The following is a 26,452-nucleotide window of genomic DNA, read 5'->3' as shown; positions in this document are numbered from 1 at the left end:
CTGAACTTAGGTTCAACAATGAGTTCACTTTTAATAGTGGCAAAGATACTTATTTCCATGGGTGTTTAAACAATGCCTACCTTTAAGGCATTAATTATAGGCTTCTCCAAGAAACCACTCTGAATTAGCTACTTTGGTTCTAAGGCAATCTGATGTTCAGTTACATGTATTTTTTAAACCTTCTATTTATTGAGTGCTTACTGTGTGCCAGATACTGTTGTGTACCCCGCATGGTTTACATTCATAACATTCAAGAAACTACAAATCCAAAACTTTTACAGCTGACAAGGAATTTATTGTGTTTTCAATTTACAGAAAAGGAAAACGAAGAGTACATCAAGTTTCCACAAAAAAATGAAGGTTAATGCTACACTAACAAAATCAGAAGAATTATATACAGAATATACGTACTTGCTTCATTAAAAGAATCAAACCAATTAATATTTTTGCCAGAACTGAGAATGTAGAGAACAGTAATAAGGAACAACAGCACTGAGTACAGTATATCCTCAAGAGAGTATAAATCCACTATAATAATATCTAAGACACAAGACAAGACTTGCGATTTTCCCTAAAAACAGAAAGGAACAAAATAGCAGCTGTGAAATCACCCAGACTACTAAAAAAAGCTCGACATCTCTTAAGGAAAAAAAAGGAAAAAACAAGGTGGGGTGAGGGAAGACTATCTCCTAATGAGCAAACTATGCCAAAAAACAAATCTCCGCAGACTAGTCATTTGTGGTAGGGTCCAGTTAGAGAAACAACAGGATGACAGTCGCTATCAGGTGACCAGAACCGATCCGACAGCAATTTGCTTCACGTGAGATCATTTTCTCTCTCAAGAGAACGCCTGTTCTTGGGGAAAATGACCCTGTTTTTGGCAAAGCCCTGGCCAGGAAGAATGGCCTGGCGAGGAATCGCAGAGGGCGAGCCTCGGTCCAGCCCCGCCACAGGTACGGCAGCCCAGCAAGCGCGGGGAAAGATTTCCAAACCGACAGATGCGCGAACTGAAAAAGGAGGTCACGACGCCGAGGGAGCAGATTTAACCCTTCGCTCTCTGGGAACCCTGAAGACTCGGGGAGGAAGCACTGGATCCCTCGGGTTCGGGGAATTTTTTTTTTTTTTTTCTCACTGATGCAGGTGTCTGTGGCGGGAAGGCCTTCAAAGTGGAGCGAGGGCTCCCTCCACCCTCCGATTCTGCCTGACTTCTCCAAACGGCCCAGCTCCCTGGTCATGAAGAAATCGCTCCGCGGCTGCACCCAGCACCTTCCCGGTCTGAAACCTGCAATTCTCCCCATTTGGTTTCTTTCCAAGGCTCCTGCCCGCCGCACAAAGATTGACAGACCGAAGGGGACCGATTTTCCTTCGTCAAAAATATACCCCAAGCCTAACTTTTAAACGCTTCCCCGACGCAACCCCTTCCCCTGTCCTCAGCAGCTCCCCGCCCGCCTCTCGCTCCTCAGGCCGCGCGTTCTGGCCAGAGCCCCCCGCGCTCCTGCCTGCGCACGAGGCCCCTCCGCCGCAGAGCCCGCGCCCCCTGGCCCGGGGCCTGCGGGGGGCTGGAGACAAAGAGGATGCAGCGCCGCCGCGGCCGCCAGGACCGTCCCCTCGGGGACAGCTCCAAGCCCCCCGCCCCGGCTTGCGCGCCGCCGCCGCAGCCGCCTCGCCTCACCGGTGGCTCTGGGGCCCGGGCTCCCGCGCCCACTGCAGCTACAGCCCGACGAACAATGGCAGGAGGAGGCAGCGGCGTCCGACGCTCGGGCCCTCTGCGGCTCGCAGGCTGCTGGCGGACGGACTAAACCCACCGGAGGAGGGAGGGAGGGAGCAAGTGAGCAAGCTAGCGAGCAGCCCCGGCGCGCGCCCTCCCGCCTTCCCTCCTAGAGGAGAGGCCGGCCGGGCCCGCAGCCCGCCCGCCCGCGCGAGCCCCTCCCCTCCGTTCGCCACAACATTGTAGTAAATTTCTATTGGACCTTGCGGGAGGGAAGGAGGGGGCCGGGCCCGCGGCCCGTCAGCCCATTGGTTGAGGCCAAGTTCTAGCGCCTCTTGTTTCCCCTCCCCTAGGCCGGTAAGGAGAGGGGAGGGGAAGGAAAAAGAGGGAAAAGGCAAGGGTCTGGCCGCGAGAGCGCACGCGCAAGTTGAACCCGGTCTGGGTGTTCCGGGCTCCTGCAGCACCCACGTGGGGTATGGGGCAGTTAATGTACTAGACCAAGGTGAGGTCCTTTCCTCCCAGAGAATGGCCAGGTAAGAGGCCGAGATTTGAAAACTAGAAATCACGTCGAGGCTACTGCCAGGCTACCCCAACTGCCCCTAAAGTATCTAGTGACCTAAGGTAAGTCATCAGCACCTCTGGGCCTCAGTTTCCCTATACATTAGCTTGACAGTGTCTAGCGCCCTTCCAATCCTGACATTTGATGTGATTTTACCTCTCCTGCCAGCTGTGTGAGGCCTGAAATGGAAGCTAAGTGTGGAGGCCATGCCAAGATTTCACCTGTCTTCAGTTAGAGGTCTCCTAATTCCATTTTGGCACTCTCAAAATCATAAAGACCTAGCTTACAAGGTTTGGTCTCCAGATGAACTTAGGGTTACTCTCACAATTTCCTAGTGTACATTTATTTTCCTCCATAAGTATCAGAAGCCCCTTGACACTTATTACTCCCTGCTAGGTTGGTGTCTGCAGCCACACAGAGCAGAGAGAAGGCTGTAGGGGCTGTAAAGTGAGATAAGATCAGGTATTTCATTTTAGAAATGTGGAAACTGAAGCACAGAGGCTTAGAATTGCCTGGCAATCAGACATCAGAGCCTATATATGTATGCCAGGTACACATCTATGACATCTTAATCACAGCCCCCCGCCCCCTATCTCAGTACAACTTCTAGAAACAGACTACTTAGGTAGAATTTTTTTTTTTTTTTTTGAGACAGGGTCTTGCTCTGTCTTTTCCCAAGCTGGAGTGCAGTAGTTATCATCATAGCTCACAGCAGCCTTGAACTCCTGCTTCTCAGCCTCCTGAATAGCTGGTACTACAGGCACACACCATGACACCCAGCTTATTATTTTTTTTATTAAGATAAGAATCTCAGGGCAGCGCCTGTGGCTCAGTGGGTAGGGTGCCGGCCCCATATGCCGAGGGTCGTGGGTTCAAGCCCAGCCCCGACCAAACTGCAACAAAAAATAGCCAGGTGTTGTGGTGGATGCCTGTAGTCCCAGCTACTCGGGAGGCTGAGGCAAGAGAATCACCTAAGCCCAGGAGTTGGAGGATGCTGTGAGCTGTGTGATGCCACACACTCTACCGAGGGCAATAAAGTGAGACTCTGCCTCTACAAAAAAAAAGATGAGAGTCTCACTTTGCCACCCTCAGTAGAGTGCCATAGCGTCATAGCTCACAGCAACCTCAAACTCTTAGGCTCAATTCTCTTGCCTCAGTCTCCTGAGTAGCTGGGACTATCGGCACCTGCCACAATGCCCATCTATTTTTAGAGATGGAGACTTGCTCTTGCTCAGGCTGGTCTGCAACCAGTGAGCTCAGGCAATCCACCAGTCTTGGCCTCCCAGAGTGCTAGGATTACAGGCATGAGCCACCATGTCTGGCCCCAGTTAATTTATTTTTAATTTTTTGTAGAGATGGGGTTTGGCTACTGCCCAGGCTGGTCTTAGACTCCTAACCTCAAGCAATCCTCCCACCTCAGCCCCCCAAAGTGCTAGGATTACAAGCATAAGCCAACACTCTAGCCTCAATTCTTAGTCTGTAGTCCTCCCTAATTATTTGGCCTCCTCTATGCCTCAGTTTTTAACCCTGTAAAAGGGGTCAATAATAGTGCTGCTCCAGGGGCTAACAGGCAGCTACCTCATAGAGTTACTATAAGAATTAAACAAGTAAAGGCTGGGCGCAGTGGTTCACACCTATAATCCTAGCACTGTAGGAGGCTGAGGCAGGAGGACTGCTTGAGCTCAGAAATTTAACACCAACCTGAGCAAGAGTGAGACCCTGTCTCTACTAAAAATAGAAAACTTAGTCAGGCATGGTGGCTTATGCCTGTAGTCCCACATGCTTGGGAGGCTGAGGCAGGAGGATCACTTGAGTCTAGAACTTGGAGGTTGCAGTGAGTTAGGATGATGCTATTACACTCTAGCCCAGGCAACAGAGTAAGAATCTGTTTCAAAGAGAAAATAAAAGTTAAAATATGTAAAGGGCTTAGAGCAATGCCTGCCCCATTGTAAGATCTACATAAGTGTTAGCTATTACTACTCTTTGGAGACTAAAATATGGACTGAGAATGGTGGAGCTGGCTGATATAATAATATATTTGTTTTATTTTGTTTGTTTGTTTTTGAGACAGAGCCTCAAGCTGTTGCCCTGGGTAGAGTCCTGTGGCATCACAGCTCACAGCAAACTCAAACTCTTGGGCTTAAGCAATTCTCCTGCCTCCGCCTCCCAAGTAGCTGGGACTATGGGCACCCACCACAACGCCCAGCTATTTTTTGGTTGCAGCCGTCATTGTTGTTTGGCAGGCCTGGGCTGGATTCAAACCCACCAGCTCAGGTGTATGTGGTTGGCGCCATAGCTGCTTGAGCCACAGGCTCCAAGCCTAATATATTTGTTAAGAATATAATCATTGGCTCCGCGCCTGTAGCTCAGTGGTTAATGGCATGAGCCACATACACCAGGGCGAGTTTGAACCTGGCTGGGGCTGCTAAACAACAATGACGACAACAACAACAACAAAAAATAGCCAGGAGTGGTGGCAGGTGCCTGTAGTCCCAGCTACTTGGGAGGCTGAGGCAGGAGAATCACTATTGTCCAAGAGTTTGAGGTTGCTGTGAGCTGTGATGCCACAGCACTCTACTGAGGGTGCCATAGTGAGATTGTCTCAAAAAATAAATAAATAAATAAAAGAGAGAGAAAAAGAATGTAATTGTTGGGTGGATGCAGTGGCTTATGCCTGTACTCCTAGCACTCTGGGAGGCCAATGCAAGTGGATTGCCTGAGCTTAGGAATTCAAGACCAGCCAGAGCAAGAGCCAGACCCTATCTCTACTAAAAGAACCATAACTGGGCATTGTGGTGGGTGCCTGTAGTCCCAGTTACTTGGGAAGCTGAGCCAAGAGAATGTCTTGAACCCAAGAATTTGAGGGTTGAGGTTGCTGTGAACTATGATGATACCGTGGCACTCTACCCAAGGCAATCAAGTAAGACTCTGTCTCAAAAAAAAAAAAAAAAAAACAGAAAAGAAAAAATGTAATTGTGTCCAGCACTGAGCTGAGCACATTACATAAGTTATCTGTTTAAAACATCATAAAATTGGCTGAGCACCCGTAGCTCAGTGGTTAGAGCGCCGGCCACATGCACCAGGGCTGGTGGGTTTGAACCCGGCTCAGCCTGGGGCTTGCTAAACAAACCAAAAAAAAAAAAAAATAGCTGGGCATTGTGGCAAGCGCCTGTAGTCCCAGCTACTAGGGAGGCTGAGACAAAAGACAGAAGAATCACTTGAGCCCAAGAGTTTGAGGTTGCTATGAGCTATGATGCCAAAGCACACTACAGAGGGTGACAAAGTAAAGACTCTGTCTCAACTTTTTTAAATAAATAAAACATCGTAAAATCCCTTGAAGACCACCTGACTACCTTGTATAAAAACCCTTGCCCTGATTTAACTTGCTTCATAGCACTTACCTTTATTTGACTTTCTTCTATCTATCTATCTATCGTCCATCTCAAATAAACTGCTGCATTCTAGATTCACTAGACTGCAGGCTCAAGAGGGCAGGGATTTTTTGTTCCTCTTGAATGAATGGATGAATTGTCTCCCTTTTCTATATAAGGAAACTGAGTCTCAGTAAGGGTGGATAACCTAGCCAGCGTCATTCTGTGTGCTAGGGTTGAAGAACCTGTTCTCAAATATACTCGGCCCCACACCCCACTATACCTCAAGTCTTCAGGTTCAGCCATGCTTTTCATTCAAGGAATTTTAGCCCTACCACCTCTTTGCTTCATAGGCTTTCTCACCCTATCAGAGTGAAAGCTGGTACCACAAGGATGACTATGGAAGATCAACTACCAGACAGCTCTCCACCTGCATTATCACTTTATCCAGCAAACTCGGATTCATGAAACCAGCATTTTCTATACCGTGATGTGCTAGCATCATATTTAAGGATACTGGCTGGATGCACAGAATGTGTAACATTTAATAATCATCACCCTGAAAATAAGTAGAGGCCACAGACTAGCAGGAAAAGGCTAGACACAAAGCGGGAGCATAGCACTTGTAACTTCAGAATGCTATGCAACACCATACTGAAATCTGTTGGCCCAGGCTTTAGAATCTGAAAGACCTGAATTCCAGTGCTGATTTTTAGCTCTTAGTCTGGAGATGAAAAACTTTGTAAATGTAAAGTACCATCCACCCATGAGGAATTTTTGTTATTAATTAGATATAGACTGTCACCTGTTAGGCTAAGTGCCCTATCTCTGAGTGTAGCTAGGCCCATCACATAGTAGGAGGTGGGGGTATAAGTAATGTCCAGTGTGAAGGCAGAGAAACTGCCCTAACCCCTGTGCACATCTACCCTCTGAGACTTCTGCCCAGACATCCAGTCTAAGCTCACCGCACAGAGGCTGCCATTGAGTACCAAGTATAAAGGTCCAAAACACCATCTCTGTGGCTAATTTCCTAGACCGAAACAGCTCCACCCCATACTCACATCTGGGTGGCGGCTGTGCCATGTGCCAAGGCCCAAACCCAGGGCATGGTCTCTAGGGGCCATCTCTATCCCGCCTGCCAGCTGAGCCCACATTACCTCCCCACTCCAACCCCTCCTATTCCTTCCTAGGGAATACAGGCCCTGCTAGCTGCCTGTTAGCCCCTGGAGCAGTCAAGGGCACTAAAAGCAAAAAAAAAAAAAAAGAAAGAAAGAAAACAGACAGCATGAAAGGGTCTTAATCCATCCCCAGTTACAAACTGAGCTCCAACAAAAGCAAACACCAGCTGTATGTAAGAGGGTGAAATTAGATGGTGAAATTAGGTAGTGACCAATGGGGAAGGCCAGGGAGGGTAGATGAGACCTCCAATGACCTGGAAGAGATGAGATTGGAAGAAAGCAGGGGTTGGGTGGGGGAACAGTTGGAGTCTGCACCATACCCAAATCTGGGACGTGGGCGGATTAGGGACACAGCTGGCCTGAAGCCTCAGTGATAGGGCACATGGAAAACAGTTGTCTGTTGTGGAGGGTGGCAAGAGATGAAGAGGGCTTTGAAAAGCTGGGCCCACCAGCAAAGCGTTCTGAATAGTACTACTGAATAAAAACCAATCCTGGTACCAAAGAAAGTGCAGGAAGAGTGGAGCTTTCCATCCTGCCCACGATCATAAAATTGAAGTCATTTTATACTTTTTAAACACAAATGGCAAATCAAACAAGCTATAATAGAATAGGAATTACTGTTCTTACATTGGAATGCCTTTCTAAGGGATTATTTTTATGAGTAGTACTTGAATTGTCCATAGAAAATTTAGAAAGCACACTTAAGTTAGAAGAACAAAATGTAAATCACCATAAAGCCACCAAACAGAAATAACGACTATCAATACTTTGGTGGGAGACTTTTCTTTCTAGTACCTTTTCTTACACATATACTATTAAATTTACACATACTAAATTAAATCACATAAAATTGATGATTGTATGGGCTAAAAATGGTCAAATATCAGCAATTTCATAAGGCTCAACCTAATGCTATTTAACAATTTAGATCATATTGTTTTGGAACTGATGTTTATCATTTAACGAAGCATTGTGAACATTTGGATCATCTTTTTTTTTTTTTTTTGTAGAGACAGAGTCTCACTTTATGGCCCTCAGTAGAGTGCCATGGCATCACACAGCTCACAGCAACCTCCGACTCCAGGGCTTAAGCAATTCTCTTGCCTCAGCCTCCCGAGTAGCTGGGACTACAGGCACCCGCCACACGCCCAGCTATTTTTTGGTTGCAGTTCAGCCAGGGCCAGGTTTGAACCCGCCACCCTCGGTATATGGGGCTGGCGCCTTACCAACTGAGCCACAGGCGCCGCCCTGGATCATCATTTTTAATGCTGCTATCAAGTGGATACACCATAATTTACTTAATCCTATTATTAGATATTTAGGTTGTCTCTCATTTTTCTCTCTTATAAATGACAGTTGACATTCTTTTATCTAAATGATAGCCATAATTTTTTTTAGTACACATTGACTATAGCATATACTTTTAAATTATAGCACACAAAGCTGCCTGTCGCAATTGTATTTATTTTTTCTTTCTTTCTTTTTTTTTTTTTTTGAGAGTCTTACTATATCACCCTTGGTAGAATGCCACATGTCACAGCTCACAGAAACCTCAAACTCTTGGGCTTAAGCGATTCTCTTACTTCAGCCTCCCAAATAGCTGGGACTACAGGCACCCGACACAACACCTGGCTATTTTTTTGTTGCAGTTGTTATTGTTGTTTAGCAGGCCCAGGCCGGGTTCAAACCTACCAGCCCTGGTGCATGTGAAATTAGGTTATAGGCCGGTGCCCTAACCACTGAACTACAGGCCCCGAGCCTGCAGTCATATTTCAGATAAAGGCCAGGAAACCAGCAGCTGCAGTACTTTTGTATAATTACTTGTCTTTCTTTTTTTTTTTTTTTTTTTTTGGCCGGGGCTGGGTTTGAACCCGCCACCTCCGGCATATGGGACCGGCACCCTACCCGCTGAGCCACAGGCGCCGCCCTAATTACTTGTCTTTCATACTCGAAAACACCGAGCATGTTTTGACCTCTTTGATAGAAGGCCCTTTACTTACAAAAATTGTCTTAAAGAGTTTTCTGCACACAGTAAAAGCAAAAAAAACTAAATGTGATTAAAATCTATAGATTAGGATTGCCATGAGACATGCCAAGAAACAAGGGCAGAAGGGAAGGAAGAAGAAATTGTAAAAGTGGACCTGGTAGACCAATGATTTTCAACTCGTGTGCTTCATGTGGTACACTGGTCTGCTGTGACAGGATCTCAGATGTGTCATGAAATTTTTTAAAGATCATAAATTATTTGCAAAAGAAGTTCAAAGCACAGTAAGTATATTCTTTTTTTGCTCTCTTTTTTTATTTTCTGGCGACAGAGTCACTTTATCGCCCTCTATTGAGCACTGTGACATCATAGTTTGCAGCAACCTCAAACTCTCAGGCTTAAGCGATCCCCTTGCCTTAGCCTCCTCAGTAGCTTTTGGGGCCCGCAACTCCTGGCTGTTTTTTGGAGACAGGTCTTGCTCAGGGTGGTCTCGAACTCCTGAGCTCAGGCGATGCACTCGTCTCGGCCTCTCAGAGTGCTTTTACTTTTTTTTTGATCAACATAATTTAAGTGTGCCTTGGAAGTTTAGCTATAGGTTCAACTGTGCCATGAGATAAAAAGGCTTTAAAAAACACTGTGGTAGACAGTTGTTAAGGCATTGCTTTAGCCCTCTAGATTCCCAAAAGGCCCTTATAGATCATCAGTTCCAGGCTGCTAACTTTTAAACAGACTGGGAAATGGGTCCAAAGACTAGAAGGCACATGCCTAAGGTCACACAGCACAGCAGTAGCAGAGCCTACACTTGAGCTCAAGTCTTTCAGCTCCTACACTATAGGATTCTGTTCACTGCCTGTTTCAAACTCCAGCTACAGCTACATTGGCCCCCAAAGCTGGAGGCCCAGCTAAATTCTACAGCCATGAAACCCGGGAATATCTGAGCTGGAAGGGACCTTAGAGATAATTTATTAATTAAAAATAACAACCACATTTATGAGAAGTCACTATATGCTGTGCATATACTAAGTGCTTTATATGCATTATTGCATTTAGCTTCACAGCAACCCTGCAAAGTATTATTAGCATCAATTATAGTTAAACTATAGCTTAGAAATGTTAGGTGATCTGCCCAACATCACATGGCTTAAACAAGGTCTTCTGATGTTGCTGCCTTCTATTACATACTGCTTTCATATCACTCTCAAGCACTTTGGAAATGATATGAATAGGTGTCACTAACATCTGAACCAAGACCCCAGAGAAAGGCTGTTCTACTTATAGCCCTGGGACATTCAAGGAGAGACCCAAGAAACTGGCCTCCCATGACCCTCCCAAGCCCCTTCTTTTATTAGCTGGAGTGAGCCTAATGACCCTCAGCCAGCAAAGCCTCCAGCCCACTCGCTTTAGCCCACTAATTCTCTCTCCCTGAAGGAGGGAACCCTCAAATCCTACAGTGTTTCCCAGAGAGAAGGGCTCAGAGACACCTGCTAATTGACACCTTCTTTTTTTTTTTTTTTTTTTTATTTTGGCTGGGGCTAGGTTTGAACCTGCCACCTCTGGCATATGGGACCAGCGCCCTACTCCTTGAGCCACAGGCGCCGCCCTAACTGACACCTTCTTAAAGTTAAAGTCATCCTAGCCCAATCCTCACCTGGGAAAGGGACAGGACAAAAGAGGAGATATAGGGAAGCAGAAGGGATTAAGCACCCAGATATTGCCATATTTGACTTGCCTGAGACCCTCCAAAGCTGCTGTGGCAGGGCAGTTCCGGAGCTGCCCGGCATTCAGCTAACTGCAATTCCCAAGACTTCCAATAACTAGAAGCATTTTAGTAGAAAAGAAAGAGATAATAAAAGAGCCTACAAATGGGCGGTGCCTGTGGCTCAAGGAGTAGGGCGCTGGTCCCATATGCCGGAGATGGCGGGTTCAAACCCAGCCCCGGCCAAAAACCACACACACAAAAAAAAAAAGAGCCTACAAATAAATTGCTCTGCCATATGGCTCTTGGCTCTGCCAAAAATGTACTGTGTGACTCTGGGTAAGTCACTTAACCTCCATTATCTCAGCTGCCACAACAAAGTATACCATAGATTGGATGGCTTAAATAACAGAAGTTTACATTCTCACCGTTTTAGACGCTGGAAGTCAGAGATTAGGGTGCCAGCATGGTCAATTTATGGTGGGGACGCCCTTCCTGGCTTGTAGATGACCACCATCTTCCTATGTCCTCATGGGCAGCAGGTAAGGAGTGGGGAAGAAAGAGTGCCCTCTGGTGCCTTTTCCTATCAGGGCACTAATACTGTCATGAAGGCCTCACCCTCATTATCTCATCTTATCCTAATTACCTCCCAAAGGCTCTATCTCCAAATATTATTATATTAAGGGTTAAGGCTTCAACATATGAAGTTTGCAGGAACACACCTTCAGTTTTTAACACCCTCTTTGGGCTCCCATTTCCCCACCAGTAAATGAAGACAGCCTACCCCAGCTGTCTCATGGAATACCAAGTAGGATAAAATGATGTGGGGGGCGGGGTGGCAAAGATTATAAAGCCCCACACCTGTATCAACTATGATTTTTATTTTAAATCTACTATCAGGGCTCGGCGCCTGTGGCTCAAGCAGCTAAGGCGCCAGCCACATACACCTAAGCTGGCGAATTCGAATCCAGCCTGGGCCTACCAAACAACAATGATGGCTGCAACCAAAAAAAAAAAAATAGCTGGGCATTGTGGCGGGTGCCTGTAATCCCAGCTACTTGGGAGGCGGAGGCAGGAGAATCTCTTGAGCCCAGGAGTTAGAGGTTGCTGTAAGCTGTGATGCCATAGCACTCTACCCAAGGTGACAGCTGGAGGCTCTGACTCAAAAAAAAAAAAAAATCTACTATCAGGCTTGGCTCCTGTAGCTCAGTGAGTAGGGCGCCGGCCACATACACCGAAGGTGATGGGTTCGAGCCCAGCCCAGGCCTGCTAAACAACAATAACAAATGCAACCAAAAAATAGCCGGGTATTGTGGCAGGCACCTATAGTCCCAGCTACTTAGGAGGCAGAGGCAAGAGAATTGCTTAAGCCCTAGAGTTGGAGGTTGCTGTGAGCTATGATGCCACAGCACTCTACCAAGGGCGAAATAATAAAACTCTGTCTCTAAATAAATAAATAAATCTACTATCAACCAAGCAAAAAGAATCCTCAACCCCAAGGCAAATCCTCCCTGGAAAGTGAAGACACAGTGGTCTCACTTTTCTTTTTTTTTTTTTTTTTTTTTGGTAGAGTCAGAGTCTCACTTTATGGCCCTCAGTAGAGTGCCGAGGCCTCACACAGCTCACAGCAACCTCCAACTCCTGGGCTTAAGTGATTCTCTTGCCTCAGCCTCCCGAGTAGCCGGGACTACAGGCGCCCGCCACAACACCCAGCTATTTTTTGGTTGCAGTTCAGCCGGGGCGGGGTTTGAACCCACCACCTTTGGTATACGGGGCCGGCGCCTTACCGACTGAGCCACAGGAGCCGCCCTGGTCTCACTTTTCTTCATCTAACAAATATTTATTGAGCACTTCTTTGTGTAGGCACTGGGGACTCCAGCATGAATGAATCCAGGGGCGCAATTATAACAATCATCATGATCCCATATGCGGGTGATGGCAAAAAAAAGTAAAAAGAATATGAGCTTTTCAGGCTGGCAGGCCTGGGTTCAAATCAGAGCTCCACCACTGACACTATGTGAAATCAGGCAAGTCATCTCCCCTCCCTTCCGTCTGTAAAATGGAGATAATATGGGCCAACCCCCATACCAAGTGCTTTATATGCAATATATCACCAAACCTTTACAACAGCCTCTTCAGCAAGGTATGACTATAATTCCCATTTTACAGATGAGAATGTAGAGTCTCAAAGAAACTAAAAATTTGCCCAAGACACCTGGCTAGTAGGTGTTAGAGTTAGGATTCAAACCCTAATCTGCCTGGCCTTATTGCTAGCACTCTCCAGTTTACAGATTGCCTACATTTCATGATTATCATTATAATATCAGTAAAGATGTGCAGAGCACCAGATATGTCTCTAGATACTTTACCTGCATTTTCCTATTTAATTCTCACAGCAACCCTATGGAGTGGGTACTATTTAACCCCATTTTGTAGCTTCTGAACTGAAGTCAGAAAGGTGAAGTAATTCGCCCAATGCCACACTGCTAAGAAGGGGTTTACTTTGGAAGTCAGGTGTATCTGACTTCAGAACCGATACCTTGCCTAGTACACTATCTTGCCTCTCTACCCTAGTAAGGCCAACTAGGCTTCTTTATCTCTGTCTGTCAGATGAGAAACCTGAGGCCCAGCAAGAGGTAGTGACGTGCCTAAGATGACTGAGCAAGTCAGCAGTGAATTGGGGACTTAAACCTGGGTTCCTGAGTCTTCAATCCAGGGTTATTTCCTACCCCCCATAATACTTGAATCCTGAGCATCAGATAATGTACCTGTCCACTGGACATTTGGAAACCCTTTACCCTACTTTGCCTGGGGGAATGGGGAACCCCCTTCTGCACCAGACCAGGCATAAAGAACTGAGGGTGTGGGGGAGAAACCTTTGCAGATTACTATCTGTGAAAAACAGCAGTTGGGTTGTGACCCATGAACATCCAGTCTTAGGCACCTCTGTCTTGGGCTTCCCAAGTCATGGGCCAGCACAGGGAAAAGGAAGTTTCCAGAGGAAGCTGCTCCAGGCTTGGGCTCCCACTAGCTAGCACAGCTCTCTGCTATGATTTCTGCTGAAAAATGAAAAGCTCAATCCTCTAGGCCTAAGTGCTAATTACTAATAATGACATAATAACTATTGTGGGCCCAACAGCCAAACAGCCCCAACTAGAAATTCTGCATAGCTCAGGCTCAGGAACAAAAGATTTGGGCACTCCAACCGAAACTGATGCCCTGGCAGAAAATATCAGAAGCAAAAGGGCCTCAGCGTTGACCCAGCCAAAGTATTATCTGGCAAATGGAGAGGATGATGACCACTCACTTTCTTCTTCATTCATACATTTATTTATTGAGAATCTACTATGTGTTCAACATAGTCCTAGACCCAGAGAGCTGAAGAGACTTCATTTATTCATTAATTTACTCCACAAATACTTATTGAACACCTACTATATGCCACACACTATTCTAGGCACAGGAGATGTAACACTGAACAAGACAGATAAAAATCACCATCACCACTGAGACAGTGGTGGGAGACAGATAATAAATAATAAAATATAGTATGTCAAAGAGTGATAAGCGCTATGGAGAAAAGTAAGCAGAGAAGGCAGTTGGGGAGTGCCAGGGTTGAGGGACAGAAATGTGTTAGAATTTTGGACAGATGGGAAAGGGTGACATTTTTTAAAAAGTTTAAAGAGATGGTAGAACAAGCCACAAAAGTATCTGGGGAGAGAGTGTTCCAGACTAAAGGACCAGCAAGTACAAAGGCCCTGTAGTAGAAGTGTGCCTGATGTATTCAAGGACTTACCTGAGATCATACATCCGGTCATTAACTAAAAGGTTGAGGGAAGGGAAGGAATCAAACACAGACTAATCACTCACTGTGAACTTAAACCCTCCTAAGCCTTAGAACTACACTGGGGGTAATATTTTGCTCATTTCTCACCATTTTATAGATGAAGGACTAAGACCTGGAGATAAGAAGTAAAGGACCTCACATCACACAGCTTTCTGCTGCTTCCTTACTCCTCTAGTCTCTGCCCTGTCTATGGAAATTCTAAATATTTATTGAGTAAATGAGTAAAGGTATGAATAAAATCTTATAAATTTCGGGCAGCACCTGTGGCTCAGTGAGTAGGGTGCCAACCCGATATACCAAGGGTGATGGGATCAAACCCAGACCCGGCCAAACTGCAACAAAAAATAGCTGGTGGTCCCAGCTACTGGGGAGGCTGAGGCAAGAGAATCGCCTAAGCCCAGGAGCTGGAGGTTGCTGTGAGCTGTGATGGCACAGCACTCTACCAAGGGCAATAAAGTGAGACTCTGTCTCTACAAAAAAAAAATCCTATAAATTTCTTGAGCCCCAGCTTCTCAATGAACCATTTTCTGGCTGGCTTTTACTGATTTCTCTTTATTGTGTCTGTTAATCATAGAATAACAACAATAGTTCAATTATAATTCCAGTGTGTCAACTATGGGCTATGTACTTTATGCAAATTATCTAATTCAACCCTCAAGTAATCTTTTTTTTTTTTTTTGTAGAGACAGAGTCTCACTTTATGGCCCTCGGTAGAGTTCCGTGGCCTCACACAGCTCACAGCAACCTCCAACTCCTGGGCTTCAGCGATTCCCTTGCCTCAGCCTCCCGAGTAGCTGGGACTACAGGCGCCCGCCACAACGCCCGGCTATTTTTTGGTTGCAGTTTGGCCGGAGCCGGGTTTGAACCCGCCATCCTCGGTATATGGGGCCGGCACCTTACCGACTGAGCCACAGGCGCCACCCAACCCTTAAGTAATCTTAAGAGAAGGTGGTAATATTTTTCCACTTTATGAGTGAAAAAAACTGAAACTCATGCAGGTAAAGGAACTTGCTAGAGGTCCCACAGCTGGTAAATGGTGAAGCTGGGATTTAAACTGAGGTCTGTCAGCTCCTAAATCCCTATTTTTAATCCTGTAGCATTAGTAGAAACCTCTGACGTCAATCCATCCCCTTCCTTTTATAATCAGAAAACAGAAACTCAGGAAGGGCAGGTGATTCACCCAAGATCTCACGGCATGAAGAGCTGGGAAGACTGGTATTCCTTCCCCTCTACCACATTTGGGGCTGTGGACCAGGTTTTCTCTTTTAGGCCTATTTCCCAAACTCTGCAAAAGTCTTAGAGTTGTCCTAGCTCCCTGAGAACAGTTCTAAGGAGCTCACAGTCCACTTCTGTCCCCTCAGCCTAGGTCTGGGTAGTGCAGGACCCTTCCTACTCCCTGCTTTTCCAAAGTGCCTGCAGTGGCATTCGGTCAAAGTAGGCTGCAGAAGGGAAACTGTATTGGGTGAGGCTAGGGCATTCCAGCCAACCGGGAGACGGGAGGAATGGCTCCCATATCCCGGTTGGCTGGAATGCCCTAGCCTCACCCAAGACAGGCAGGGAGGGGAGCATAAATGATACGCTGAGCCTCTGGCTTTAAAACTGGTTTATCGGGTGTCATTTGTCCTTTAGAAACTATATCAAATACTCCAAGTCCCTAGACTAGGAAGGGGTAGGGCAGAAGAAGGTTCTTAAGAGGCAGGAGTTACAATAGCAAGAACAGTTGCTGCCTACCATTGAGGACTCACACTTTCTCTACATTATTGCTGATCTCACGGTAAAATCAGCACCATTCTACGGTGGAGGAAACTGAGGCTCAGAGAAGTAAAGTGACACCAAGGGTCACTGCATCCATTTTTGCACACCCATTTATGGGACAGTGCAAAAAGAGTCCGGAGACCTGGGTTCCTACTGCGTGACTTCATGCCATAAGCCTCCTACTCTGATTTGAGGTTCCCATGTCTATTCTGAAAGGGACTTGGTGGCCAACATCTGTTATATGATCCAGGAAGCTCAGAGATCTAGCTCTGCCCTGACCATGGGGCCTCCAGTGATACGGGACATCACACTTACTGTTCTTCCAAGTACCAGAAAAAAGTGCCTAATTAACAGCTTCCAGGAGAGAAAAAAATAAAGCTATACATTTTCCAAATATTTGTTCCCGACTCAGGGCTGCTACTGGCTTTGGCCTGCAGCCAGGGGTGGGGGTAGGGGAATGGAGGGGAGGAAGCGACACTAGAGTAGGGAGTAGGAGGATGCCTAGGCCTGAGGCCAAGAGGGGCAAGGGCCAGGACCCCTCTGGGGACTTGGTCTTGCTTCTTAATCTTTCCCTTCCTTTCTTGGCCAGAATGCCTGCCAGGAGGGGCAAGGTAAGCAGTGGGTGGGGCTGAGGAGATTGAGGAGTCCAAATAATGATCATTTAATTAGAGCTCCCTTTTTTTTCTTTTTTTTGCAGTCTTTGGCTGGGGCTGGGTTTGAACCTACCACTTCCGACATATGGGGCTGGTGCCCTACTCCTTTGAGCCACAGGTGCCGCCCAGAGCTCCTTTCCTTTCTTAATGCATGCCCATTACATGTAGACACTGGGCTAGGCCATTTGTAGGGATTATCTTATTGAAGCCTCCACCCTTTCCCTGTGAGGAAGGCCTGCTGTCCCCATTTTTGGTGGAGACTGAGGGGCAGAGAGGGCATGTGAGTGCTTAGAGGCCACACTGCTCTTTAGTAGCAGGGCTCACAGGGAACCCAGGTTGCTGACTCCTGAGAGAGAGGCAGCTACTTGGTCTGGCTTAGGTGGTGGTAAGGAGGGGAGAAGGCAGAAAGATGGGGAAGGAGGAGGGTGGGAAGGCCCTGGCAGTTCCAGTCAGCAGAACAGATAGCTGTTGAGGGTGCAGGAAGGAGGGGGTAGAGAGAGCCAGTGACCATCCCCAAAGCCCTGCCTGATGTGAACCCTCCTTCTCCACCCAGCCTCATCTCCCATCACTGCCTGCCTCTCCCTTTGTGCTCCAGCTATCCCAAACAACACTGCTCATCCACCCTAAGCACATCACCGAGCTCAAGCCTTAGCATATGCTGTTCTCCAGGCCTGGGAGGTTGTTTTCTCCATTGCCCGCCTAGAGAGTTCATATTTATCCCTCAAATCCCAGCATAACTCTTTTCTCTGATGCCTGGAAAGAGTTAACCACCTGCTCCCTCGGCTCTCTCTGCATGTAGTGGTTTGCGCTCCCTGAGGGGCAGGAACCCTGTCTGAGTCACCTTTGTGCCCCCAGAACCAAGCACAAGTCAGTGCTCAATAAACGTTTGTTGTCTCTAATTCCATTTTATCACTGAGTCATTGAGGCAGGCAAAATAGGTTTTCTTATCCTCCACTGTCAAAGCAAAAGAAAAGGAGGGCAAAAGAGAGGGAGTGACTTCTCGGGTCACACACACTTTCACTGACAATGGTAGGCCTAGAACCTGGCAGCTCCTGCCTGGCCCCACCCTAAAGAGGTCTCAACCCTGCCAGACCCACCATGGTTAGGACACGGGACCCCCAAGATGGGACTGGGGCTCCCCCCAGTGTCCACCTCCGACACTGCCTGGGGAACTGAGGAGCAGATGAGAGGCTCCCCCCACCCACACACACCCCCAGCTCTGGCTCCTCCTCCCAGATATGTCCCTCAGTCAGAGACCGCAGTGGGCCCCATCCCCCCAGACTCCAAGATCTCACTCTCATCTCTGCCCTGGGCTCCCTGCCCAGCTCATTATCATGTCCTGCCGTCTCTGCCTCCTTCAGAGACCTCACATCACCCACTGCTCCTTGTCCCATTGCACAGTCCCTGACCCAATATCTCAGAATCTCTCTCCTGGACAGCTGCTCCTGCCCCTTGCTATGGGCCAGACTCCCTAATTATGCTTAGCCTGTATCTCCAGCTGTGTCCCCCCAAGTACAGTTCATGTCTCTGTACCTTGGCACATGCATGTCCTTCCACTAGGAATGTCCTTTCTCCTGCTCTCTGCCTCAGAATACCTATTCACACTCCAGTGCATCGGTCAAAAGTAGAGTTGGTGGTTACTGTGCAAAGACTACGGATTCATCTCTGGGTCCCATGCCCAGCAGAGGGCCTGGCACAGGGTAGGCCTGAGTAAAAGCAGATGAATAGGAAAGGGATGTACATTCTTCCTTCTGTGAGCCCACCTCCCTCCTTTTACCTTACAGGTGCCTTTAGGAACCTGTTAGACTCGGTTGCTGTCTACCTGTCCTCAACAGTTTCCTCCCAGACTTGGTCTCTACTATCCCAATAGGGATATCTTTATAATCCAAAAATAATATTCAGTTACAATAATAAAAATCATCATTACTACCATTTATTGAGTGCTCACCATGTAACTCATTTTTTTAGAGCCACTCCAGAAAATAGGCTTTATTTTCTTTTTTAGTTTATCATTATTATTTTTTTTTTTGAGACAGAATCTCACTGTGTCACCCTCAGTAGAGTGCCGTGACATCACAGCTCACAGCAACCTCCAACTCTTGGGCTTAAGCTATTCTCTTGCCTCAGCCTCCCAAGTAGCTGGGACTATAGGCACCTGCTGCAAGGCCCAGCTATTTTTTTGTTACAGTTGTCATTGGTGTTTTAGCTGGCCCAGGCAGGATTAGAACCCACCAGCCTTGGTGTATGTAGCCAGTGCCCTACCTACTGAGCTACGGGCACTGCCCTAACTCATTATTTAATCCTCATGGAAACCCTAAAGATTCAGGTAGGTTATTTTATTATCCTCATTTTATAGGTAAGAAAACAGAGGCTCCGTGAGGATAAATCTCTTGCCTAAGGACATATAACTCATAAGCTATACATACAGGATCCAAAGCCAGGTCTGTGTCATCCTCAGGCACTATGCTCTCCAGCCTTCTCCTGCTTTCTATCATCTCCTCTCTTTGAAACTCTTAGAGTAGGGGATGCAGTATGTGTGGGGGTGTTGGATGAATTTATTCACCCCCCACAAATACCCCACTAGCTCCTACCAACCCTGTGTTCAGCATTAGAGATGGACGAGATGGACAGAGAGAACTTAGATGCAATCTGTGCCTCCTTGGAGGAGATAAGAGCACTTCACACTAAGAATTTGTGCTTTAGGCTGGGTGCCCATAGCGCAGTGGTTAGGACGCTGGCCACATGCATTGGGGCTGGTGGGTTCGAACCTGGCCTGGGTCTACTAAAACAAACAAACTAAAAAATAGCCAGGCATTGTGGTGGGCACCTATAGTCCCAGCTACTAGGGAGGCTGAGGCAAGAGAATCCCTTGAGCCCAAGAGTTTGAGGTTGCTATGAGTTATAACACCACAGCACTCTACCAAAGGCGACAAAATAAGACTCTGTCTCAATTAAAAAAAAAAAAAGAATTTGGGCTTTGGAGTCAGCAGTCTTGGGTCTGAGCCCCACCCCTAACTAACTGTGGGTGCTGTTAACCCACTTGATTTATCCAGTTCAGTGGTTACTGAACCAAGTCACATGGCTAAGGGGAGGCCGAGCTGCCATCTCCACTCAGCAGCTTCACGCTGGGCAGAGCCCAGCCCTCATCCCAGAGCCCTAGCCAGCCTGGGGGAAGTTCAGGGTCTCCTGATTTCTGGATTCTAGTCCAAGCTGGGTGGGAAGTTAAAAGTGGGAGGAAGGATCCCAAAAGAGGGATACTTAGTCCCCTCTCAGGATAAGCCCAGGGCTGGGAAGAAACCAACAATTACCAAATGGGGCCCTGAGCTGGGCACTTCTCATTGGCTCCCTTTCACATCCATGTGGGGAAAGGGTTGTGACATATATGCTACAGGTGAGATCTCTGAGACTCAGAGAGATTCATGACTTGTCCAGGGTCACATAGCCAGGAAAGCGGCAGTACTGGGAGGGCAGAGTCTCTCCTCTCCCTGTTTGCCTTCAGCCCCAGACCCTCCCAGCCAGCCTCTCTTCTGATGAAAATAGAGGCCCTGCCACTCCCTCCCCAGGAAGCCCAGTTGCCTCGGTCTCTCTCTGCTGGTTGAAGCCTGCTTGATACTTGGCCCGTCACTCAGTTCAGAGGACCCAGAGCTCACTTTCACAGAGCCTGGCTCCCAAGAAATTCACAATCTAGTGAACTTGCATTCACTGAGCCCCTATTATGCTGGACACTACATATCCATTTAGCTATTTAATACAATACAAAGCACATTGAGAGGTGCACAGTAGATAATAAATACCTTCATTTGGAAATAGCATTGAGCACCTACTAGGTGCTGCTATATCCTAGATGCTGAAGATACAGTGGTGAATAGATGAACGAAAATCCCTGCCCTCAGGGGCTTCCATGAATAAAAGAACAAATGCTCTTGTGTCCCATGGGTATTAATATTCTCATTTTACCAATGTGAAACTGAGACACAAAGAGCCACCCAACTGCAAATGGCAGAATAAGGATTCTATTCCAGCCCACTCTGCCCCAAAGACCTTTGCTTTCTACCATGTGACCAAAAAGTTGTGGTAGATTCCTAACTTCAAGAGAGTGCCCTCTCTCAGCACTTCCACCACCAGCTCTGGGCCTCCCTTTACACCTCCCAGTGGCCTCAGAGACACAGGACATAAAATAGAATCAGCTCATGTGGCAGTCATTAAGTCAAACCAGTACTCACCCAAGAACAGCCATTGGGGTCAGGTAGCAGGTCAGAAAGAGGCCATGGAGCCATCGCCACAGGGGCACATGAAAGCAAAGAACAGCAGTGAGACACAGAGCACAACCAAAAAACAAGCTATTTGGGGTCCCCTCTTCATCCAGGGCCTGGGCCAGCAGGGACCCTTACCCCTCCTCTGCCTCTGGGACAAGCACCCTCCTAGTCAGTTACAATCTGATAATCCACCCTAAGCTCATCAGGCCTCCCAGTGCTCCTCCTCCAATAGGGGCAGCAGGGTCCCTGTGGGACAAACATTAACTGAGCAGCTATTGTGTGCCAGGAGGTGGGGATATACTCTGAAAAAGACAGACGTGGTCCCTGCCCTTACAGAGCCTACAGGGTGGTGAAGAGGCAATCGTGTAAATAAATAATTACTGAATTACAACTGTGATGAGTGCTTCAAGGAGACTTAAGAACTTGGGCAGATCCAGACTCTACCATTTACAGCTCTACCGTTTATGACATTGGGACCATTTTTAAACTTCTCTATGCCTCATTTATCTCTGTGTAAAATGGGGACAGTTTTAGTATCCACCCCACAGGGTTGGCATGGGGATTACATGAATTAATATATGTAAAATATTGGAACAATGCTTGGCACACAGGAAACTGCGTTAGCCACTATTATTACGGGGGGCTCTAGGCATGAGTTTTGAAGGGACCTTGCATGGGTGAGGCCCCCACCTACTTAAAGAAACAATGAGATGAAGCTGAACACAACGCTTGGTACATGGTAACTATTCAGTAGATGGTGGAGTTATTCCTAGGGCTGTTCTCCAGCACATCCCCATGGCCAAGCATCTCAACAAGGGGCAGTCAGAAGTGCCCGTCTCATCCCAAACACACACCCAGCTTTGGACTGAGAAATAATCAGCAGCAGCCGCATTCTCACCTGATCCTACAGAAGGGAATGGAGTTGCCTTTAACCATCACAGTAATCCAGGAAGTGGACAAAGGAGAAATTATCCTCACATTACAGATGAGGACAGTGAGGTAAAGGGACTCCTCTGTGTATGTCCTGGGATGCAGCACTTCATGTCTCCAAGCCTAGTTAAGTGGCCAAGCCAGAATTCCAGCTCCCATCTGCCTGGATTTCGTTCTCCAGGTTTTCCCTTGCTTTCTTCCTTTTGGCCTCTGGGTCTCTGCAGCACTAGCTGCGCAGCCCCAGACAAGCCTTTGAACCTCTCAACCTTAGTCCCTTCATCTAAAATAGTTCTCCAACAGCTAGCCTAGGAGCCGAGCTGTTCCTGACCCAGGCTCTTCCTCCACAGACTCAGTCGCTACCACTCCAACCCCCTCTCTAACCCTTTACTCACCTCAGCCACTGACCCATGGATCAAGGAATGTCTGTGTTCACTTAAACCCGTGTTTTCCAGATGGGGAACTCTGGCCACATACCCAAAGTTGCCATGCAGTGCCCAGCTCTTGTACCTGGGCAATAGTTGGGTGGGGCTGGCCCTCTAGGGAAACCCTTGGTGTTTCCTGACCTTCAATTTGCTCCTCTATCTTCCCTTTCTCCTTAAGCTGGTCCCAGGGAACACCCGGCATGGGTGGCATGGCTGTTCCTCAGTTAACTGGGCCTGAACATCCCAGAGCTCAGAGATTATTCCAGCAGGGATCAGGCAGTTCCACAGGTAAGGGCTGAACAATGCGGGTACCTGGCTCGGCGTCCATGGCTCAGTGGTTAGGGCGCCGGCCACATACACCTGGGCTGGCAGGTTCAAACCCGGCCCAAGCCAGCTAAAAAACAATGACAACTGCAACAAAAAAATAGCCGGGCACTGTGGTGGGCGCTTGTAGTCCCAGCTACTTGGGAGACTGAGGCAAGAGAATCACTTAAGGCCAATAGTTTGAGGTTGCTATAAGCTGTGATACCACGGCACTCTACCAGGGGCGACACAGTGAGACTCTATCTCAAAAACAAAAAAAAAACAACAAAACAATGTGGGTATCTCAGTACCCATAGGGTGAAGGCTCCCCCTCTTAGTCAAGTCTGGGCTTTGAAGTTGGACCTAAGTTGAAATCCCAGCTAAGCTACTTCCTAGCTGTGTGATTTTGGTCAAGTCTATTCATCTCCCTAAACTCCTATGAAACTGGGATAATACTTCCCTCATGAGATTAGAAGGATTAAATGAGTTAGTACTGCATATTACAGGTTTAGAACAGAATGCTGTATACAGTAAGTGCTTAAGAGGGGCTCTAATTATGATTAGAGAATACAGGCCAAGAACAGAACTTGTGGCCCTATCACACTCAACCTTGATCTTGCCCCATGGGGTGAGGATAAGGGGTAGACAAAGTCCCAAACCAGGTACTGAGGTTATAGTCATGGGTGCTGGAAGACCTGTAGAGATTCTGGGCGGCAGTTCTCAACCTGTGGGTTGCGACCCACAAGAATTGTATTAAAGGGCCGTGGCATTAGGAAAGTTGAGAACCACTGTTCTAGGGGCATCTCCCCTACCCAATTCACAGAAAGGAACATTGAGACCTAGGGAGAAAAGTGACTGGCCCACAGATTATAAATGGAGTAGAATCCTTCCTACTTCAAAAGACATTAGAGTCTTAGGCCCTGGAGAAGTTGAAGTCCCTCCCCAGTACCACTGTGCAAACCCCGAACAAATCTTGGGCCATCACAACCTCTATGGTAAGCCCTTTGTGAATATCCCATTTAGCTCTGTGACTGAAAACATAAATATAGATGGCACACAGTAGGTACGCAAGGCTTAAGGAATAACCCAGTGAAGTTCATCTCTCGTTCTACACCTCTGCTCACACTTCCTCTCCAGGGGTCTCTGCTTGCATCTCCCCTCTTCTCTCTGACCCCAGACTGTGTCACCCAGCAGCCCAGGTCCAATCAGCTGAGGCTGGCTCTAGCCAGCAGAGCTCTGGGCCTCCGTGGGGCCTGCATAGCGTCAGCATCTTCCCAGCCAGACTAGGATGTTCCTGCCCAGGACAGCCAGCCAGGCTCCTGGCCAGGGTCCACTCTGCAGACAGGGTACTGGCCTAGCCCTGCCAGGGTTCCACCCCTACTGGTCTTGGGAGTGGAACAGCCTATGAGCCCTGGGAGCTTCTTTTGGCTCCCGGGGCCTGCAAGAGGGAGGCCAGCCTGGTCTAGGTGGTACAGGAATGAGCCAATCAGGAGACAGCCATGTGTGGGGCCTTTTTGCCTCAATGAGTATCACCCACACACAAGACACTCCACCCATGTGCCATGTTGCTGGGACCTGGCAGGCCCTGTCTGACTTTCCAGTATGCACAGGAGAAACCTCAGGGCTTCCTCCACTCCATTCCTTTCTTAAAACAGCCCCACTGGCCTGCTCTTAGACTAGTTCCCCTTATCACAGCATACTTATTGCTTCACTTGATTCCGCTAATACAAACTCTGGATTACTGACTAAGAGGAACAAGGGGCTCAGTGAGGTGAAGTGACTCATGCAAGGTCACACAGCAAGGAAGTGGCAGGGTCAGGATTCAAATCTGCATGCAAAGCCTGCAGGGCACTGGATGCCCCCTTCCCCGCTCCCTCTCTGCTCCCTACAGTCTGGCTCCCTTTCTCCCCAAACCTACTTCCTTCTGCAAAGTCTTCCTTCCCCCACTCTTAGTCAGAATTAATAACTCCCACCTCACACCTACTATAACACCTTATTTACAGCTATTTCTGAGGTGTCTGTCTCTCTTGACACTCAGGAGGGCCTTCAAGACAGGCAGTGACTCCAGTAAGTGCTCATAGACCTGACAGTCTGTCACTTCTGTCTTCACCTCTCCATCTCCCACATACATAAGTCTCTTTGGCCTCCTCCTGCTGATCCCCTCCACACCCCTGCCTCCTTCCAAGACCACCCTCCAGGCCTGTAACTGGGATGGAGGTGGGGGCTTACTGAAGCTCCTGAGGCTCTGTGCCAGTGCTCTGGCCCCTCCTTCTCTTCCCTTCAATAGCTGCAGACCTGACCCTGAGGTGACACCACGCAGCTCTCATAGGGACTCCCAGTTGCCCTAAGCCCAGCCCCAGCCAGTCTCTTTATAAGCTTCTTCTTTCTAGAGAAAAAAGGCTTCAGGGGCAGAAAAGGGGTGGCTTTCTGCCCCAGTCCAGGAATTTGAGGGGTCACATTCAGCCACTACTTACCAGGAGAATCTATGGGTCTTAGAATAGCCTTCTCCAACCCCTCCAGGACCCTCCTTCCCTCCCCCAGACTGGAACAAGCCTGGGTTGGGGTGGGTCTGCACAGGTCCCGCCTCCAAGTAGCTGGAGGGGAGGGGTCCCGTCCAACCCCAAAGAGGAGGGCCCTGGAATGTGTAGGTAAGGGTGAGACAACTGCTGGGGAAAGCCGGGGCCACACAGAGATAAGAGATAGAACCGAGGGATGAGAGCGAGCAGGAACCCAACCCGGACACAAACCCGGGAGACCAGAAACAGAGGGAAGTCCCCTAGACCAAGCCCGGCAGGGAGTGTGTGGGGCTGGGGCGGCGACCGGAGGGCACCCTGGTGGGCAGAGCTGGCGACCCAGCTCGCGGGTCTCTGGGTCCGGAAACTCAAAGTCAGTTATGTAAGGGCCAGAGCTGGGCGCGGGGCTCCAGGCCTGGGTATCCCCTCCCGCTGGGCGCCGCCCGCCCGCTCCGGCCCGCGCTGCGGCGGCCCCGGCAGGAGCGTGCGGGGCCGGGCAGGGCGGGGTTTGGGGGGCGGCCTTGGGCTGCGCTGCTCTGCAGAGACTCGCCCACAGGGACCGAACCCAGGACCCCTGTCCCAGGCAGCCAGGACTCGGACGTGTCTAGCTCTAGACCCGAGCTCCCAGACCCCCTCTCCTGAAGCCTGTGCCCCCCCGCACCCTAAACTTCCAGACACCCAGGCCCCTCTGAACCCCAAGTTCGGACTCTGGAGTCCGGGACCCTTAGACTTGGGTCTTCCCTCTCCCGGACAGTGCGGGCGTTTAGGAGTGGCTGCTTCTGTCCCTCACCCCGTCCCTCCCGAGAACCGGGGGTCACCCCCTAGGAGGTCGACCCCCCGGGCGGTCCAGGCTCACCTGGGCTGGACAGGGCGGGGACCTGGCTAGGCCGGGCCGGGCCGCGTTCTAGCTCTGCGCTGCTCTCGCCCTTTAAGAGGTTCCTGCCACTTTGCCCCGCCGGGGGCCTCCACCTGCACTGACAGGGCAACTCTAACTGAGGCCCCGCCCCCGAACCGGGAGGCCCTCCAATTGGTGCAGGCAACTGCCAATCAGCAGGGCGCGGGGAGGACCGGGCAGAGAAGTGAGAGTGTCTTAACCGCGAAGGGGTGGGGGCTGCAGGTGCGGCCTGCTCTGGAGGGGGCGGGTAGCCTGGGTCGGCCCCTGGTAGATCCAACAGGTCAAGGGAGGGAAGGTTGGGAGCTGCCGGATTGACTGGTGCGGTCTCTGACGTCATGTGGCAAAAGTATTCTGAAATTTGCCACGTGGTGCTGCTCTAAGG

The 26,452-nt window shown here is 48.6% G+C and overlaps 1 protein-coding gene across 23 annotated transcripts in view; it reads right to left on the bottom strand.

The window, feature by feature from the left end:
• EPB41 (erythrocyte membrane protein band 4.1) overlaps positions 1 to 26,160 on the bottom strand; it is a 222,585-nt gene extending 196,425 nt beyond the window's left edge. For 21 of the 23 annotated variants that reach the window (XM_053576605.1, XM_053576596.1, XM_053576600.1 and 18 more), the window contains exon 1: positions 1,673 to 1,873. The gene's annotated coding sequence lies outside the window, so the exon portion shown is untranslated. Of the gene's footprint in view, positions 1 to 1,672; positions 1,878 to 26,031 lie in introns of those variants that run through there. The other 2 variants (XM_053576609.1, XM_053576598.1) reach the window with 2 other exon arrangements.
• Between the last annotated feature and the right edge of the window lie 292 nt (positions 26,161 to 26,452).

This window comes from Nycticebus coucang, chromosome 22, assembly GCF_027406575.1.
Source record: "Nycticebus coucang isolate mNycCou1 chromosome 22, mNycCou1.pri, whole genome shotgun sequence".
Lineage (NCBI taxonomy): Eukaryota > Metazoa > Chordata > Mammalia > Primates > Lorisidae > Nycticebus > Nycticebus coucang.
The sequence above is the reverse complement of the archived record's forward strand: the minus strand, read 5'-3'. Positions and strand labels throughout refer to the sequence as shown.